Raw genomic sequence first — 16,790 nt, 5'->3', positions numbered from 1 at the left:
AGTATGCCTGTGTACCCCAGTTGTTAGGGTACACAACCTGGAGGGTGATATTGTATTCATGTCTTTCTTGTGGGTTTCCCACAGGTAGCCACTGTATGAACAGAATGCTAGATGAGATGGCCCCTGGGTGTGATCCTGCATGGCTCTTCTTACTTTCTTGTTTAATTTAATTTTATTAATTTCTTATTTGATTGGGTAACTGGAGTTACAGCATCCCTAATGAGACGCGTTAGTCTGCTTCCCAGGCTAGCATACTGAGTCCCACCTCACCAAAGCACAGCACCGCTTGCCTCCCCTCGTATGAACGTCCGTTGCGTCGAAGGAATGACTCCCAGCCCGAGCTGGATGAGCCTTCAGACGAATCCGTGCTGCCCCGTGCCTCCCCGCGTCACGTGTCATTCGCCAGTGAAAGCGACCTAATTCGGGCAAAAACTACACCAGACGCTGAAGACGCGTGACTGGATCTCTTATGTCTTGTTTGTGTATTTTGTTTCCAGCGGACGCTGGAGGGGTGAAGAGGGAGGCTGGGATCAGAACCGCTGGCGCTGGGGGGAGAGAAAGCGTTTAACCCTTCCGCACACCCGCCCGCCCCGCTAGGGAACTCCGGCGGCTTTACGGTGCCAAAGACACGCGGTGTTTTGTCTGGAGAGAGGGCTGGAATTAGCAGGTGGCCTGGATACACAAGTTGGGAAGAGGGCGAGGGACGCTGAATGCGGAGGGGAAAGGGCGCCAAACGCGGCGACGTGTTAGAGAGCGCCCAGTTGTGCCCATCGGTAGACAATCCTCCGCTCCTGCTTCCCCCTCCCCCCGCTGATTGGAGGAGGGGGAGGAGGAAAACGTGGAGCCTCCTCGGCAGCCCCCGAGCAAAGGAGGCGCTTCGCAACAGATGGTTCGAGGCATTCCCCTCGGCGCGTCCCGCGCTCGCTGGCTGGCTGGCTGGCCGGTCGGTCGGGAGCCCCTCGCGCTGCGAGGAGAGGGCGGGACCGAGGCCAGGCGGCCGTGTGGCCCTCCCGCAGGGCGCGCCAGCCTTGCTTTCGCGTTTCCTTGCGTTGTGCGCGGCTCGCCCGCCACCCCGTCCGGTGAAGGACGCCCGGCGCGCTCTCTCGCTGCCGCGGCAAGCTCCGCCAGCCCCGCCTCCGCCCGGCTCCACTTCAGTCGGCAAGCGAAAGAAGCGCCGCCTTGGCCCTGCGTGCGCGGGGAACGCGCCTCTTGACGCAGGGAAAGGGCAGCCTCCTGAGGTAAGTCCATTGGCTTGGCTTGGCTTGGCTTGGCTTGGCTTGGCTTGGCTGGGGAGGAAAGGAACAAAACGGCTCCCTCCCCCAATCCCTTTCTGCCTGATGCTTTCGAAATTTGACCTTGTTTCTGCGCTTGAGGCACCGGTGCCAGGACAGGCTGCTTTCGCTGCTGCTGCTGCTGTTCTTCTTCCAAAAGTCGGGCTGAGAGAAGCCTCTGCTCTTGGATTCCACCCGCCTGCCCTGACACCCTGGGCTTCCTTTTAGGCGAGGGCGAGTTCAAGACAAGGGGCCGAATCCAACGTAAGCCCTACTTAGAGTAGACCCATTGGAATGAATGGGGCTGAAGCTAGTCATCATGACTAACGTAAGTTCCACTCCTTTCAGTGGATCTACTCTAAGCAGGACTTAAGTTGGATTCTACCCAAGTACTTTAACAGCACAATCTTATATCTGTCTACTCAGAAGCAAGCCCCATTGAATTCAATGATGCATACTCCCAGGTAAATGGGTATAGGGCTGCAGCCTAAAGAGACCTGCATTTTTCTGAGCAAGTGCCCAGAGGCCGGTTCCTCTACTCTCTCAAAGCACCATCTTAGGTGTGTCTACTCAGAAGGAAGTCCCCTTGATTCCAGTGGGGTTTACTTCTAGGTAAGTACTGCATAGGATGGAAGGCCTGGCGTGCTATGGTCCATGGGGTCACGAAGAGTCAGACATGACTCAACAACAACAACAACAACAACAACTGCATAGGATTGCAGCAGTAAAAACAACAAAGCATCTTGTGGTACCTTAAAGGCTAACAAATTTATTCTGACATAAGCTTTTGTGGACTCTATCTGATAAGGTAGACTAAAATCCACAAAAGTTTGTGCCAGAATGAAGTAGTGAGTCTTTAAGGTGCCACATGATGCTTTGTTGTTTTTCTAGCATAGACTAACATGGCTACCCTCTCAAATTAGTTTATCAGGTAACCCCCAACTATTCTTTCAGAACAACAAAGACACAGCAGGCCTCAGCCCCCTCAATAAATGTCAAATGTTGGGGACATTTGAAGTAATTTTTAGGAAGAAAGAAGTTTTGAGCACAAGTAGAATGGCTTTTGCCTCACTGCAGTTGAGTCATCACAGTCATGCACCCATGTAGGCAGGCTTGAACCCTGGCACTGCCCATTTTAGAAATGAATTTCAAACTATAGCTCTGTGCAACATACACCAGGATCATTTACTTTTGAAAAATTGATCTGCTGTTATCTGCTTAAGGAGAGCTTGCAGGTGTTCTACGTGCTTGTGTGTGCCAACAGGCACAGGCAATCCATTGAATCCCATCTGAGGATGCAGTTACTACTTCTGAGAAGTCACTGAGTGTTTGGTGGGGAGGATCCTGCTTTTGAGAGAGAGAGGGAGAGAGAGAGAGAGAGAGAGAGAGAGAGAGGTGGCTTTCAGCCAGAAGAGACTGAGCAATTCTGACCTGGTGGGCTAATTTCATACCTCCAAAGGTTCTTGAATGGATCTGCCCTTATGACAAGGTCATTTCAGTCTGTGATGATTAAGGGTTCTTTCATGCCTCTGCTTTGAAGCATCTGTTGCATCCAGCTAACCTGAGTTGCAACCTAGTGCAATTGTATATAGGGATGTAAGAGGAATCCACTGCATCCAGTTTTTTTCCAACAGAATTCCACAATTTGCACCACCTGGAAATGGCTGCAGATCCAGACACATTTTACATTCTGAAACCCATACATTTCTAGACTGTGATGTGTCCCTCGAACAAAAACAATGTGTCTGATCAAATGCACACATTTGAAAAGTGCACAAAGGAAAATATGTACATTTCAAAAATGTGTACAAACAGGGGTGGTGCTCCCATGAGGCAGAGTAAAGCTCCTGCCTTGAGTGGTGGAGCGGGAAGAGTGGCAGGTTGCCCCACTCCCCACCCCCGCTGCCTCTGGTGGGACTCTCTGGATCAGCCACTCACCCTCTGTTTCACTCCAAGGGAATGCTCAGAGTGAAGCAGAGCGTGGGTGGCTGCTCTCATCCACCTGCCCCATGTCTTGCCCTGAGAATCCTCTCAGAGGGAGTCAGATGGCAGGCAGGGTGGGGTGTGTGGATGGTCTGTTGCAAGAGTTGTGCTGGCCGCTTCTTCTAGTGGTGGTAAAGATAAGGGGATGCAGTGGGGTGTGATGAACTAAGGGAAAGGAGTGGGGTGGGGATGCGCACGATGCGGGGAAGGGGTGGGGTGCAATGCAGTAAAGGATAGGGGTTGATGCAGGAATGGACTGGGGGGCATGATGCAGTAAGGAGAAGAGGGTGAGGGAGTAATGTGGCCGTGGCAGCAGCACATATGTTCTTGCACCTCAGATGTCAGGAGAACTTGTGCTGGACCTACATACAAATATGCTTTAGTCAATGAGTGGATGTGTATAAAAATTCGTACTACTTGAAAAATGCATGGAAAAATGCACACATTTTTAAAAATAGGCAAAAAAAATCAGTATGAAAAAAATCCACCTGGAACCAGCATGGAGTGGACTGGAAGTGGGGAAAAAGAAGAACTCTGCAGAACTGGATTTATCTGGTCTGCCCATCCCTAATCGTATGGGGAGAGGAGGTGTTTAGCATGTCAACACAGTCATGTCACGTATTCCATCATGTCATGTACTTGAGCTAAAGGGTTCCTGTAGCCCCGGTTTATCATACTACCTCTAGAAGATTAAGGATCACACATGTATTTTCATCACCTGATGAATACAGCATCAAGAGTAGATGAAACTGGGAAAGAGCCATCACAAATCAAATGCCAAAGACTGAACTTTCATATTGCCACTTACACTCTATAGAGTTGTTCATGCATGTTATCGAAGAATGATTGACTATGTAGTAAACAAGTGGAACAGATGCATGTGTAACACATCCAAATGTTTCTTTGTTTCTGTTTATTTTTTTTAATTCTGTATACTAGTTTTCCACTCAAGGTGCACAAAGCAGAGTACAGTAATAACAATACAATTGCATATAAAAACAGGCTGAAAAAAATATGAAAGAAAACCAAAGAAAACCAAAAGAGTTGATGGCTAGCTACCATCCTTTACAGCCCAACAATGCAATCCTATGCATGTCAAATCAGGAGTAAGTCCCATTGAGTCCAATGGGGCTTACTCCCAGGTAAGTGGATATAGAGTCGCAGCTTGAATCTCCTGGAGACCATGTTAGTGTACCAGCATTGACATTCTGGTACCCTCTGATGGTTCTGTGCAGTGCAAGCAATGAGAGAAAATAATTAAAGCACACTTTACAATAGATGTTTGTGGTATACAGTTTGTAGGGTTTAAAAAAATGGCAATTCTGTTTAGTGGCATTGTTGTATATTAAATATATAAATAATATACAATTCAGTTATTATAGTATAACTGAACTATGTCGTATACTGACTGGAGTTATCCCATTGCATCCAGAATGGCAGAACTTCCATATATTTCCCAATGTACACTCTGCCTCTCTCTAAATGCAGCACTCCTTTATGCTCCAGAGGAAACTGGAGGGTAGGGAACTTACACAGAGATTGTGTTGCTTATAGAAATAATCTGAAGACATTTTTTGCATGCTTTGTTTGGTGTGAAGCCCTGACTAGATAACTGTGAATTACAGTTCTGTTTAGAATTCTGTTTACAGTTTACAGTTCTGTTTAGAGTTCTGTTTACAGTTTACAGTTCTGTTTACAGTTCTGTTTAGTCACCCCTCTAACATCTTGTTTTTTCCACCTGTTCCAAAGAATTAGCTACCATATAATGGAGTTGTGCAGATTCCATGTGCTTGCATAAGAATAAGTGCATTTTTTTAAAGGTGTTAAAAAAAAGGTAGTGTTTATCCTTGCTACGTGTACTATTTCCCTGGCATACCTAAAAAGAAGGCAAACCACTTAACCTCAGAATTTATGTTTAAAATTATGATAGATTATCCCGTACTCATTCCTGGGCCAGGGCATTACATTTCAAAACAACCCAGTTTAAGGTAACAAATGTTCTGGGAATGACCTAAAATAGTGAGCAAGAGGTTTTGGCTGAGTCAGCCCAGAATTCCCTGTAAATATACATCAGCCTTCCCCAATGTGGAGCCCTCTAGATGTTTTGGACTTCAGTTCCCATCACCCCAGATAATTGGCAATGCTGGCTGTTGCTGATGAGAGCTGTACTCCAAAACATCTAGAGGTAACCATGGTATACATAGATGTTGATGGTTTCAGGACAACAAGTTCAGATATCTCATTGTGTAACCAGGAATGGTACTACTGATGGTGTATCTTTTCCATGCAGTGTGTAATCAGACCCATGAATTACATCAGGCCAGCATACATTTCAGCTTTTGAAATACTGTATTATTTATTTTACTTTGATTTAAAACATTTCTGTCAAAGAAAAATAAATAATACAGTAGTTCATGGTTTCCAGGGTGGTGTACAATAAAAATAACTAAAAAACACAGTAGAAAGAGCTCCTCGCAATCCCTTTTTGTTTTAACCACCCTAAATTATTTGGTGTCAACAGCAAATCTGGCCACCTCACTGCTCTCTCCTAATTCCAGATCATTTATGAATAAGTTGAAAAGCATTGGTCCCAATACAGATCCCTGTGGGACAGTAAAAGCTAAACAGTAAAATTACTACTTCATAGAAAAAGGCATAGTTTTGAGTCCGAAATCAAGTCTCTCTGCCCTCCTAGTAGAAGATGGTTACTGACTATGGGTCAAACATAGACCAAAAATGTTGGAGTCAAGGGAGCATGGATGCTGCTAACTCCAAACTGAAGACAGCTGACAAATATATTATTGGATTATATATTTACAGAAAACTTGACTTCAGTCCTGACACAGTGACATACCCCAATTTAGAAATTTCTTGGTTTAGGACAAAAGGCACAGCAAGCCTAGGCTTGTCCTAGCCATTGCATATGCAGTGTTTGACCAATGTTTAAGGCAACTTCATATGTTCCTTTGATTGTCTGAGGTGAAACAAATGGTAAATACATGCAACTTTACCCCTTGGAACTGAAGGTAGGTTAGTTCATTCAGATACAGATGATAGTAGTGCTGATAGTCTCCTAAGTAATCCTTTTCAGAGACCTTAATGCAGGTTTCTGATAAAATGAACCTCAGCTTGAAAGTGTAAACACCGCAGTTTCCCCCCTTTAGTATTTACATACAAAATATACGTAAGTGAATGTATGGGAATAGGGAGGGATGAATCATTGCATATCTGATCTGTGTCAGTTTTGCATGTGTTCAGTCATAAATCTATTCCATTCCATTTCCACGTCAGTCTGCCAAAAAAATGAACAAAAAAGATGCACAAAATTTATTTTTATATGCAACTTTCCCTGATATACACATTTTTCTACTCTGTTTTTGAGCTGAAAACTACATTACAGAATTGGGGAGGTGCATAATATGAAGGATAACTGTGTTCCAATTCACATATTAGTCCAGGAAGTGCAACTTCAGTTGGTTTGCTTAAAAATCCTAACAAAATCCTCCACCATCCTTATATGGGGCTATGGGTTACTGACTATGGGTCAAACGAGGACCAAAAATCTTGGGTCTATAGTGAAGAGTTCCGCCTTACCAAGCCTTTCAGGGCCAAAGGAGATACTGACAAGAATGCTCTGCCTGGTTGCACTCCAGGTGGCACACACATGCTTGTTTTCAGTTGCTGTCCTGTTCCAGCGAGGCATGGATTTGGTAGAGCAAAAGGTACAAGCCTAAAGGGCCTAGCTGAAAGCAGATGGTAGTGACTGAGGCACAAACTTCAGCATTGGTCTCAAGAGCAGGTAACATGTCACTCTGGTGGCTAGATGTAGAGTAGTAGCCAGACCAGAATAACCAGGCTTGGAAGCTGGAACTCCAGGACCAGGGACAGCTCCAAGACAGCTGACAAGTTGTTTGATGTATAAAGGGTGTTCTTTAGATGTTACAGCAGTAGTATGAGAGTTGCTTTTTTGTGGGTTCACCCAATGGCGCTGATGTGATGTTTAAACACCTATCATCATGGGGCTGTGGTTAATCACATGGGACTTTACCACATAATCAGCATGTAACTGGGACTGAAGGGCCCCAGCTGCATGGTGATTATGTGGGCCTGCGTGATTGGCCCTGCACATGTAGTGACTAGGGATCAATGAATGTGTCAAGTGTGGGTTTCTCACACTTTCTCAGTTTTCCAGTCTTCAGTTCAATTCATCCCATTTCTGCAATGTTTGAGACTTTCAAAAAAAAGGTTTTAAAATGTTTACACAAAAATTCGTATGTATTTCTGCTGTCTTTATATGCTGTTTTGCCTAATATATGCATTTTTGTAAGCAGTTTCCCCAGATGAATGCCATTTTGTATGTTATTTTCATTAATGTATGCATTTTTCTGTGCACTTTCCCTTAATAAATGCATTTCGTAAGCATTTTTTAACTGGGGAATGTGTCACAAATTCAGAGAAGTGCGAATTTCAAGGGATAAATGCATTTCATTTTGCATATTGGTTCAAAAGTGTGAAATTAAATTGTTACAATGTGAACCAGATAAATTTCTCCCCCATCCATAGTGGTGGCAGGCCTTTAAATGCTACACTAGTGTCACAGATGAAGCCACGTACAGCAGCTCCCATTCTATTACTGTAATGTCACTGAGGTGCTGAGCTAAACTGAGGCCTACACTGATGTAAATACTGCCAACTGCCTATGCCTCTCTTGTCCCAATAAGAAATGGAATTAACATAAACAGGAAGTGTGTTTGCTTGGATCTTTGTATTACCAAACTACCCACTAGCTCCCATTGTGCCTTCTAATGTCTCATTTGGTGGCTCATTGGGTTTTTCAGCTTGATTAAGAACATAAGAGCCATGCTGGCTCAGACCAAGGGTCCATCTAGTCCAGCATTCTGTTCACACAATGGCCAACCAGCTGTCAACCAGGAAGCCACAAACAGGACATAAGTGCAACAGCACCCTCCCACCCATGTTTTGCAGCAACTGGTGTACATAGGCTCCCTGCCTCTGGTACTGGAGGTGGCACAAAGCCATCAAGACTAGTAGCCATTGATAACCTTTTCTTCCAGGAATTTGTCTAACCCCCTTTTAAAGCCATCCAAATTGGTGGATGGCATTATCTGTTATTGTGGTGTTTTGGCTCTCCACTTGGCCATCTGGAGCTGCTGACTTTAGGGTCTAGATCTGCTACAGACTGTACTGAGCTTTGTCTAGACATGGGACATGCAGTACTTTTTAACAAGTGTTGGTGTGGACCTCTGAGTTGGGCCAGTGTTATGATAGCCATATAGAGAGCATCTATGCTAGTGCCAGCTCCCACCAGGAACATTTGGCCCTGATATGGATACACTCCACAAATTGGAATATGTTGCTTTGATTGCTTTCACGTGGAAGCACTTTTTAGCAGCCTCCATGTGTTTCAATCAGCCTTCAGAACCAGAGGATGTCTTGAACAAGATTATATTCTCAGAGGAAGCTTCTCTTAATTTTAATATTCTCTGTAGTTCAGAATGTCACAGATACTTTCAGCATTTTACAGGAAAGTGATGACCTCTCCTCCTACTTAATATTTGGTAAAAATGCTGTACTAGTTACAGCACAGAGCACTGAAGTGACACATCTCCTGCCCAGGGGGCTTACGATCTCATTTGTACAGAAAATAAAAAGGTGTAGGGAAAGAGGTTAGGAATTGCCAATGAATAGTGGGGACATGGAGAGGAGAGACAAACTGCAAGAAAGGTGAGTTCAAGTAAGTTCGGTTAAGGTTTTCTTGCAGACGTTGGTATAAAGGTGGAGGAGCAACTTGATACATGGAGAGAGGTTTTTACAGGCACAGTAAGAAGCATGGCAAAAACAAGTGAGATTGTGGTGGGAAAAGAAAACCAGTCAAAAACCTGCATAGAATGGAGAGGGAAAGATGTGAAGGATGGAACCATATACACAGGAGAACTTTCTTTGCTATTTTTGCTGCAGCAGTTCTTTCTTCTTATTATTTGTTTGTTACATTTATATCCCATCTTTTCCTCCATGGACCCTAAGCCAGCATATATGATCCTCCTCTCCATTTTATTCTTGTAACAACCCTGTGAAGTAGATTACGCTGAGAGCCAGTGACTGGACCAGTGTTATCCAGTGAGTTTCATGGCTGAGTGGGGACTTGAACCTGGGTCTCCCAAGTCCTAATCCATCACTCTAATCACTACACCACACTGACTATCTTTTCTGTTGAGCTTTCAAATAACATTGCCTCATTGGCACTGGGAATTGCTGGAATGAAAACAGCAAGCAAATCTCTGCCTACCTTCAATTTTCTCCTATGTGTGCCACTATCTTCTGCCGTAGTTGGAAGCAATGAGTGAAGGTATTTATAGTAAGGATAGAGGTTTTTGTTAAAAAAAATAATAATTAAAACTTGGAATCTAGGTCAAATTTTGAAGCTCTCTCATTTCCAAATTCTGATCTCTCAATTCTTGTGGTCCTTCCAAGGTCTGTCATGCATTTTAACGAATATGCTTAAGTCACAATTATATGGACAGCTATTATGCATTATGGATGTGGTATTATGCATACATATGATGATATTTATATTCCTATGACATACCAGAATTTTGTACCAAACCAAGTATAGTCTCATAAACAAAACATAGTTTGGATAATAGTTTACCATTTTGCAGTGATAACACTACAAAACTCATGATACAGTGTGGCTGCGACTGAATCATGCATACACAAAACAATCTGATACTTTGAAATGCATTTGACAATATTTAAGGAGTGGAACCAACTCAAACTTGAATAAGCTGATAGGTTTCAGTTTTGCTCAAGGCTGGGAAAACTGAATTTCACATGTAGGTGTTCTGCATGTGAATAAGATCTAGACTAGAAAATAAGGAATTCATCAGTGAGGAAACCTAAAATGACAATACTATAACGCACAGGGAATATAATTATTGTATTTCTGCCACTCTGCTAGATCTCATCTGTGGAAAAAGAGTACCACCTTTTGTTAATGCCTGCCTATATGAGTGTTGCTGAAAGACAGAATGCAATAGTCCTGTGTGATATGGGTCACACAAAACCAATATGTAGGGAAAATGTGATCGGCAACAGAGTGCAATGGTTCATTACAAAAGAGATTCTCAAGAAACTCTCTTTTCAGCTCTACACACATTTTTACTATCCTATTTCTCTGTCCGTATCTTCCAACATGTTTCCTGCTTGTGACCTTTGCTCCTCTAACTCTTATCACCCTCATCTATCCTGAAGTCCCCTGCTCTTTAAAGGTGGTTATCCTCTCTTCCTGATGCTCTTTGTGCCAGGAGTTCACTCCCAGAACACCCCCATGGTGCCATTTCCTCTCTCTTTTCAAATCTCTAATAAAAAATAATCTCTTTTCTGGCATAAACCCTCAAAGCCTGCTCCCATGCTCAGAGAATCATAGAATCACAGAATAGCAGGGTTGGAAGGGGCCTACAAGACCATCGAGTCCAACCCCCTGCTCAATGCAGGAATCCAAGTCATCAGTCAGTTAGGCACACTTTACCTCATGGCTCAAGCCCATCTAACTCTTTATAGACTTTTACAAGTAAGTGCATTTTCACATAGTTCGTTGTGAGTTACCCTTCTCATCTATTCTTCTGTTGCGTTCCTACTGTTGAAATTTAGGATGCAATTCTATGCCTATTTAGACAGAAAAAGTCCTACAACTCCCAGTGGCTGGGGAATGCTGGGAATTGTAGGACTTTTTTCTGTCTAAATCTGCATAGGATTGCATACCCTTAATCAACTTGGATTAGGGACCTGTCTTGGATTAGGGACCCTGTAAAATTCCATGTTTATTGGTGGAACTAGAAATAGATATATACAAAGCTGTATTCTGAAAGATCTGAGCCGCATTCAACTCTTCTTCAGAGGCTATACCAGAAAGTAAACAACAACATAGAAGTCATCAACAGAGGAACAACGTAGTGCTAAATGTCATATATGAGGCACAGAATATGGCTTGTGCATAAGAGATGTGCAAGGTACACAATCATTTATATTATTTCATTTCTGTACTACCCAACAGCCAAAACTTTCTTTGCAGTTCACAAAATACCATAAAATATGACACACTTGGTTCTTATATTTTACTATTTTATGACATGATACGTTTCGTATGATATGCTTGGCATATTTAATGTAGGCCCCTGCTTCTTACTCTGGGTCTGATCTGTCAGTGGTAGTCAGGCTTTTAATCCTCTATCATGATAGAAATGAGAGAAAATTGTTGTTGTTCAGTCGTTCAGTCATGTCCGACTCTTCGTGACCCCATGGACCACAGCATGTCACGCCTTCCTGTCCTGTACTAGGGATGTACGAAAGTCACTTACCTGTTCACGGATTATGCTGATGCTGGGGGGGAGGCGCTCCGTCCCTCCCCCTGAAATTCTGGCTGGGGGGGGGAGGTGCTCCATCCCTCCCCCCCCCCCCGAATCCTGGCTGGCCGGCTCCGCTCTGCAGGGATTCTGCGGAGCCGCCGGCTGGCTCAGCCAGCGGCTGGCCATCCGGCCGCTGGCTAGTAGGGATGCAAATGGAGGCGGCCATAGCCACCGCCGTTTGCATCCCTGCAGTAGGGGTGGATGAAAGTCACTTACCTGTCCTTGAAGATTTTCCACGGTGGGGGGGAGGCGCTTCATTGCTCCCCCTGCGAAGTTCAGGCCGGGGGGGAGAATTCCCACCTCGCCCGGCCGAAATTCAGGCCGGGGAGTAGGTGCCTCGCCTCGCCCGGCCGCAAACTAAACAGTTTAAAAAAAAAAACGCCCCCGTGATAGGCTACGTGACGATTAACATAGCCTATCACGGCTAGATCTGCAAAGTCAGCCGTGATAGGCTACGTAAATCGTCACGTAGCCTATCACGGGTGACTTAAAAAAAAAAAAAAGCGCGTACGCAAATGGCGGCCCCCATAGGGAGCCGCCATCCGCGTTCCTTATTTGGTTGCAGTAGTCTACGTAAATCTTTACGTAGACTACGGTGAAAATAAGGGCATGCTAATTCTTGCCATGCTGCTGTCTTGTGCCTCTATAAAATTCAGGGATAGAACAGTTCTTTGTTTGTGGAACATTAAGAGGCCCCTCTAAATGCACATGGCTTTTGCACTGCACTATTGTCATAAGCAGATTGTTGCTCTTTCGTTAGATTGTGGCTTGGAATCCCCTTATTGCTTGCAGATCTCCATTCACTTCACCAGGTGTGCAGTATGTGTACTTTGAGGTTCAGTTGTTCAGAAGATGTTTTTTGTTTCAATAGCCTTGTTAATGTGAAGTAAAGAGACATTATTTTGTATACAGGCTAAATGAGGGGACAGAGTAAGAAGAGACTTAGATAGAACAAGAGTGGTTACCCCACTGAGTTGTTTTGGCTAGAACTTGGTTGTTGGTTGTTTGCAAAAAACCTGTTCAAGTTGCTTTTGTAACTGCATTGTTCTCAATTATTTGTCTGTAAATCTTTACTAGAAAACTGCAATCTGGGCCTGTTTGAAGATGGCAGAGTGCAACCTAAGTGTCTAAAACACTGACTCCGTTTACTCCTGGGTTTGTTCCTGGTTTGTTGCTCCCAAACAAGCTAGGGTTCATATGCCAACCACAAACCCTGGTTTATTCCTGTCTTATAAGTGTGGCTTTTTTGAGAGTAACAATCCAGGAGCCCAAGTTCATTTCTGGTTTGCTTTACCAACTTGCATGGGTAAGTCAGCAATCCTGGCTTGTCATTTTGTGTCATTGCTCCTTGTGTGTTTTTTTTTACAGAGGAATTATTTGTGGTGTTGCCCATTTATCTGGGGACAGGTACTATGAATTGGGCTGCAGAGATAATTCCTGTTCCCTTTTACCCTATTTTTAACTTTTACAACACCAATTTTCTTTATTTTGTATAGAATAATTTCTGTTAATTAATTGTGGTTTAGAAGCCCATGTAATAAGTTATAGGCTGCCTTTGCTTCACCCAAAGTGTATATGTTTCCCATTTAGCTTAATAGAAAATCTGGCTTTTGTGGGTAGACATCTAACAGCTGGCTTTTAATTCTGCCCCAGTAACTTCTATTTATTCCTTCCTTAGCAGAATATGTTTTCAGCTGCAATCTTATATTCACTTGCGTAGATTTGGTCTCATTGAACTCAATGGGGCTTATGAGTACTGCACTGTTAGTATTTACCAAAGCTTTTCAGTGACACAGATACAGCAACTTTATATTTTAAAAAGAACTTTAAAAAAGATGTGGTTCTTGTATATCACCCTTTCATTTCCAGAGCAAAAAAGTACAAGAATCTAGGGAAACCTAGGAGCGGGGTGGGAGTTGTGTTGAGAACAACAATAACAAAAAGCATATATATCAGTTTGATACAACCTTAATTCATGCATTGCCAGGCAATTTTTCATTTTTGTATGAGGGAAGGATGACAAGAATACATAGCAGACACAGCAGGAGACTCTGCAAAGTTTTCATGTTACCATTTAGCTTTCCTCCAGCTTTGAACAAAACTATTAAAATATTCTTTTGTAAAACACACTTTCTCAAATTTCATTCAGTGAGCATTCTTTAAGTTAAAAGCCTCCCCAAGCTTAGCAAAATCTATATTTCATGCCTTTCCAGGAGGAATTGTGGTAGTGAAATCTCCCTGCCTAAAGCAGTGGAAAAGGTGCAGGGACACAGTTGTCTTTGAGAGGTCCCCAGGCAAGTTGCTTCCCTGGAAGCCCCCCGCTGCCGCCACTCCCACCCCCCACAGCCCTCCCTCTCTCCTTCCTTTTAAAAATGTATTCTGGTAGAGGCAGCTGCTCCTCCTCCTTTTAGCCTAGCCAGCCTTGCACTGGCAAAGGAAAGTGCCTGGGCAGGCCCTACGGCACTCTATTTTGAAATAACTTGAGTTTATGAGTTGCAGAGATCTTGAACCAATCAGATTTTGCCTTTAGGGGACTCAGCTAATGAGGGCACAGGAGCAGAGAAGGGGCAGTCTTTATGTTGTTCCCGTGGCCTCATTGGCCACAACCCCTGTTGCTACTCAAAACGTAAGTTAAAAAAGAAATGGTTATTTTAAAATGGCCTAACTCAGCTGCCCCTTCATGGATCACTGCCTTGTTGTGGCGAACGGGCTTGTGTAACTCAGTGAAGCCACAAGCTATGCCATGCAGGGCCACCCAAGACGGACAGGTCATGGCAGAGAGTTCTGACAAAATGTGGTCCACTGGAGAAGGAAATGGCAACCCACTCCAGTATTCTTGCCAAGAAAACCCCATGGAACATATCACAAGGCTAAAAGATATGACGAAGAAGATGAGCCCCTCAGGTTGGAAGGTGTCCAATATACTACTGGGGAAGAGCAGAGGGTATTTCCAAGTAGCGCCAGAAAGAGTGAAGCGGCTGGGCCAAAGCCGAAAGGACACTCAGCTGTGGATGTGTCTGGTGGTGAAAAGAAAATCCGATGTTGTAAAGAACAATATTGTTGAGGAACCTGGAATGTCAGATCAATGAATCAAGGTAAGCTGGAGGTGGTCAAACATGAGATGGCAAGATTGAACATCGACATCTTGGGAATCAGTGAACTAAAATGGACAGGCATGGGCGAATTTAATTCAGGTAACCATTGTATCTACTACTGTGGGCAAGAATCCCTTAGAAGAAATGGAGTAGCACTCATAGTCAACAAAAGGGTGGGAAAAGCAGTACTGGGGCACAATCTCAAAAACGATAGAATGATCTCAGTACGAATCCAAGGCAAACCATTCAACATCACAGTAATTCAAGTCTATGCCCCAACCACTGATGCCGAAGAAGCTGAGGTTGATCGGTTCTATGAAGACCTCCAACACCTTCTAGAACTAACACCAAAAAAAGATGTCCTCTTCATCATAGGGGATTGGAATGCTAAAGTAGGAAGTCAAGAAATCACTGGGATAACAGGCAGGCATGGCCTTGGTGTACAAAATGAAGCAGGACGAAAGCTAATAGAGTTTTGCCAAGAGAACACGCTGATCATAGCAAACACTCTTTTCCAACAGCACAAGAGAAGACTCTACACATGGACATCACCAGATGGTCAATATCGAAAACAGATTGATTATGTCCTTTGCAGCCAAAGATGGAGAAGCTCCATACAGTCAGTAAAAACAAGACCTGGAGCTGACGGTGGCTCATATCATGAGCTTCTTGCAAAATTTCAGCTTAAATTGAAGAACGTAGGGGAAAACAACTAAACCATTCAGGTATGACCTAAATCTTATCCCTAATGAATATACAGTGGAGGTGAGGAATAGATTTAAGGGATTACACCTGATAGACAGAGTGCCTGAGGAGTAGGGTTGTACGAAAGTCACTTACCTGGTCTCGCAGCTTGCTTCGTGGTGGGGGGGAGGCGCTTCGCTTCTCCCCCCGAAGTTCAGGCTGGGGTGGGGCTTCCTGCCTCGCCCGGATGAAATTCAGGCTGGGGAGAAGCGCCCCGTCTCCCCTGCTGCGAACTTCAAAAAAAAAAAAAAAAAAAAGCCCCGTGATAGGCTACGTAACGATTTACGTAGCCTATCATGGCTAGATCTGCAAAGTCAGCCATGATAGGCTACGTTAATCGTCACGTAGCCTATCACGGATGACTTTAAAAAAAAAAAAAAGCACGTACGCAAATGGCGGCCCCCATAGGGAGCCGCCATTCGCATTCCTTATTTGGTCCCTGTATTCTACGTAAAGATTTACGTAGACTACGGCGAAAATAAGGGCAACACTATTTGCGTTGCCCTTATTTTCGCCGTATTCTACGTAAATCTTTACGTAGACTACAGGGACCAAATAAGGAACATGAATGGTGGCTCCCTATGTGGGCCGCCATTAGCGTACACGCTTTTTTTTTTTAAGTCACCCATGATAGGCTACGTGACGATTAACGTAGCTTATCACGGCTGACTTTGCAAATCTAGCCGTGATAGGCTACGTTAATCGTTACGTAGCCTATCACAGGGGCGTGTTGTTTTTTTTAACTTTTCTGTAATGGCAGCCGGTGGCGGCAGCCGGTCGAAAGACCGGCTGCCCCCGCCCCTGAGGAAGACCTGCCGAACCACCGCCGGGACCCGCCGCCGGGAGCAATATTCGTAAAAGTTAAGTCCCATCCCGGGGGGGGGGCGGGGGGGGCGGAGAATTTCTCCCCGAACCTTCGGAGGACCAAATGCGTTGGCACTCGGCCCCCCGAAGTTTCGGGGAGAAATTCTCCCCCATCCCTACTGAGGAGCTATGGACGGAGGTCCGTAACATTGTTCAGGAGGCAGCAACTCAAACCATCCCAAAGAAAAAGAAATACAAGAAAGCAAAGTGGCTGTCTGATGAGGCTTTACAAGTAGCTGAAGAAAGAAGGGAAGTGAAAAGCAAGGGAGAAAGGGGAAGATATATCCAACTGAATGCAGAGTTCCAGAGAATAGCAAGGAGAGACAAGAAGGCCTTCTTAAATGAACAATGCAAAGAAATCGAGGAAAACAACAGAATGGGAAAGACTAGAGATCTCTTCAAGAAAA

General features: G+C 44.3%; 1 protein-coding gene across 1 annotated transcript in view; it reads left to right on the top strand.

Annotated features, from left to right (window-relative positions):
* The first annotated feature begins 859 nt into the window (after positions 1–859).
* Positions 860–16,790, top strand: part of SULF2 (sulfatase 2) — a 475,361-nt gene continuing 459,430 nt past the window's right edge. The window contains exon 1 of the mRNA XM_084854074.1: positions 860–1,238. The gene's annotated coding sequence lies outside the window, so the exon portion shown is untranslated. The remainder of the gene's footprint in view (positions 1,239–16,790) is intronic.

Source organism: Heloderma suspectum, chromosome 4 (assembly GCF_057233095.1).
Source record: "Heloderma suspectum isolate Gila_16-S chromosome 4, 16-S_ref, whole genome shotgun sequence".
In the NCBI taxonomy this organism is placed as follows: Eukaryota; Metazoa; Chordata; class Lepidosauria; order Squamata; family Helodermatidae; genus Heloderma; species Heloderma suspectum.
The sequence above is the reverse complement of the archived record's forward strand: the minus strand, read 5'-3'. Positions and strand labels throughout refer to the sequence as shown.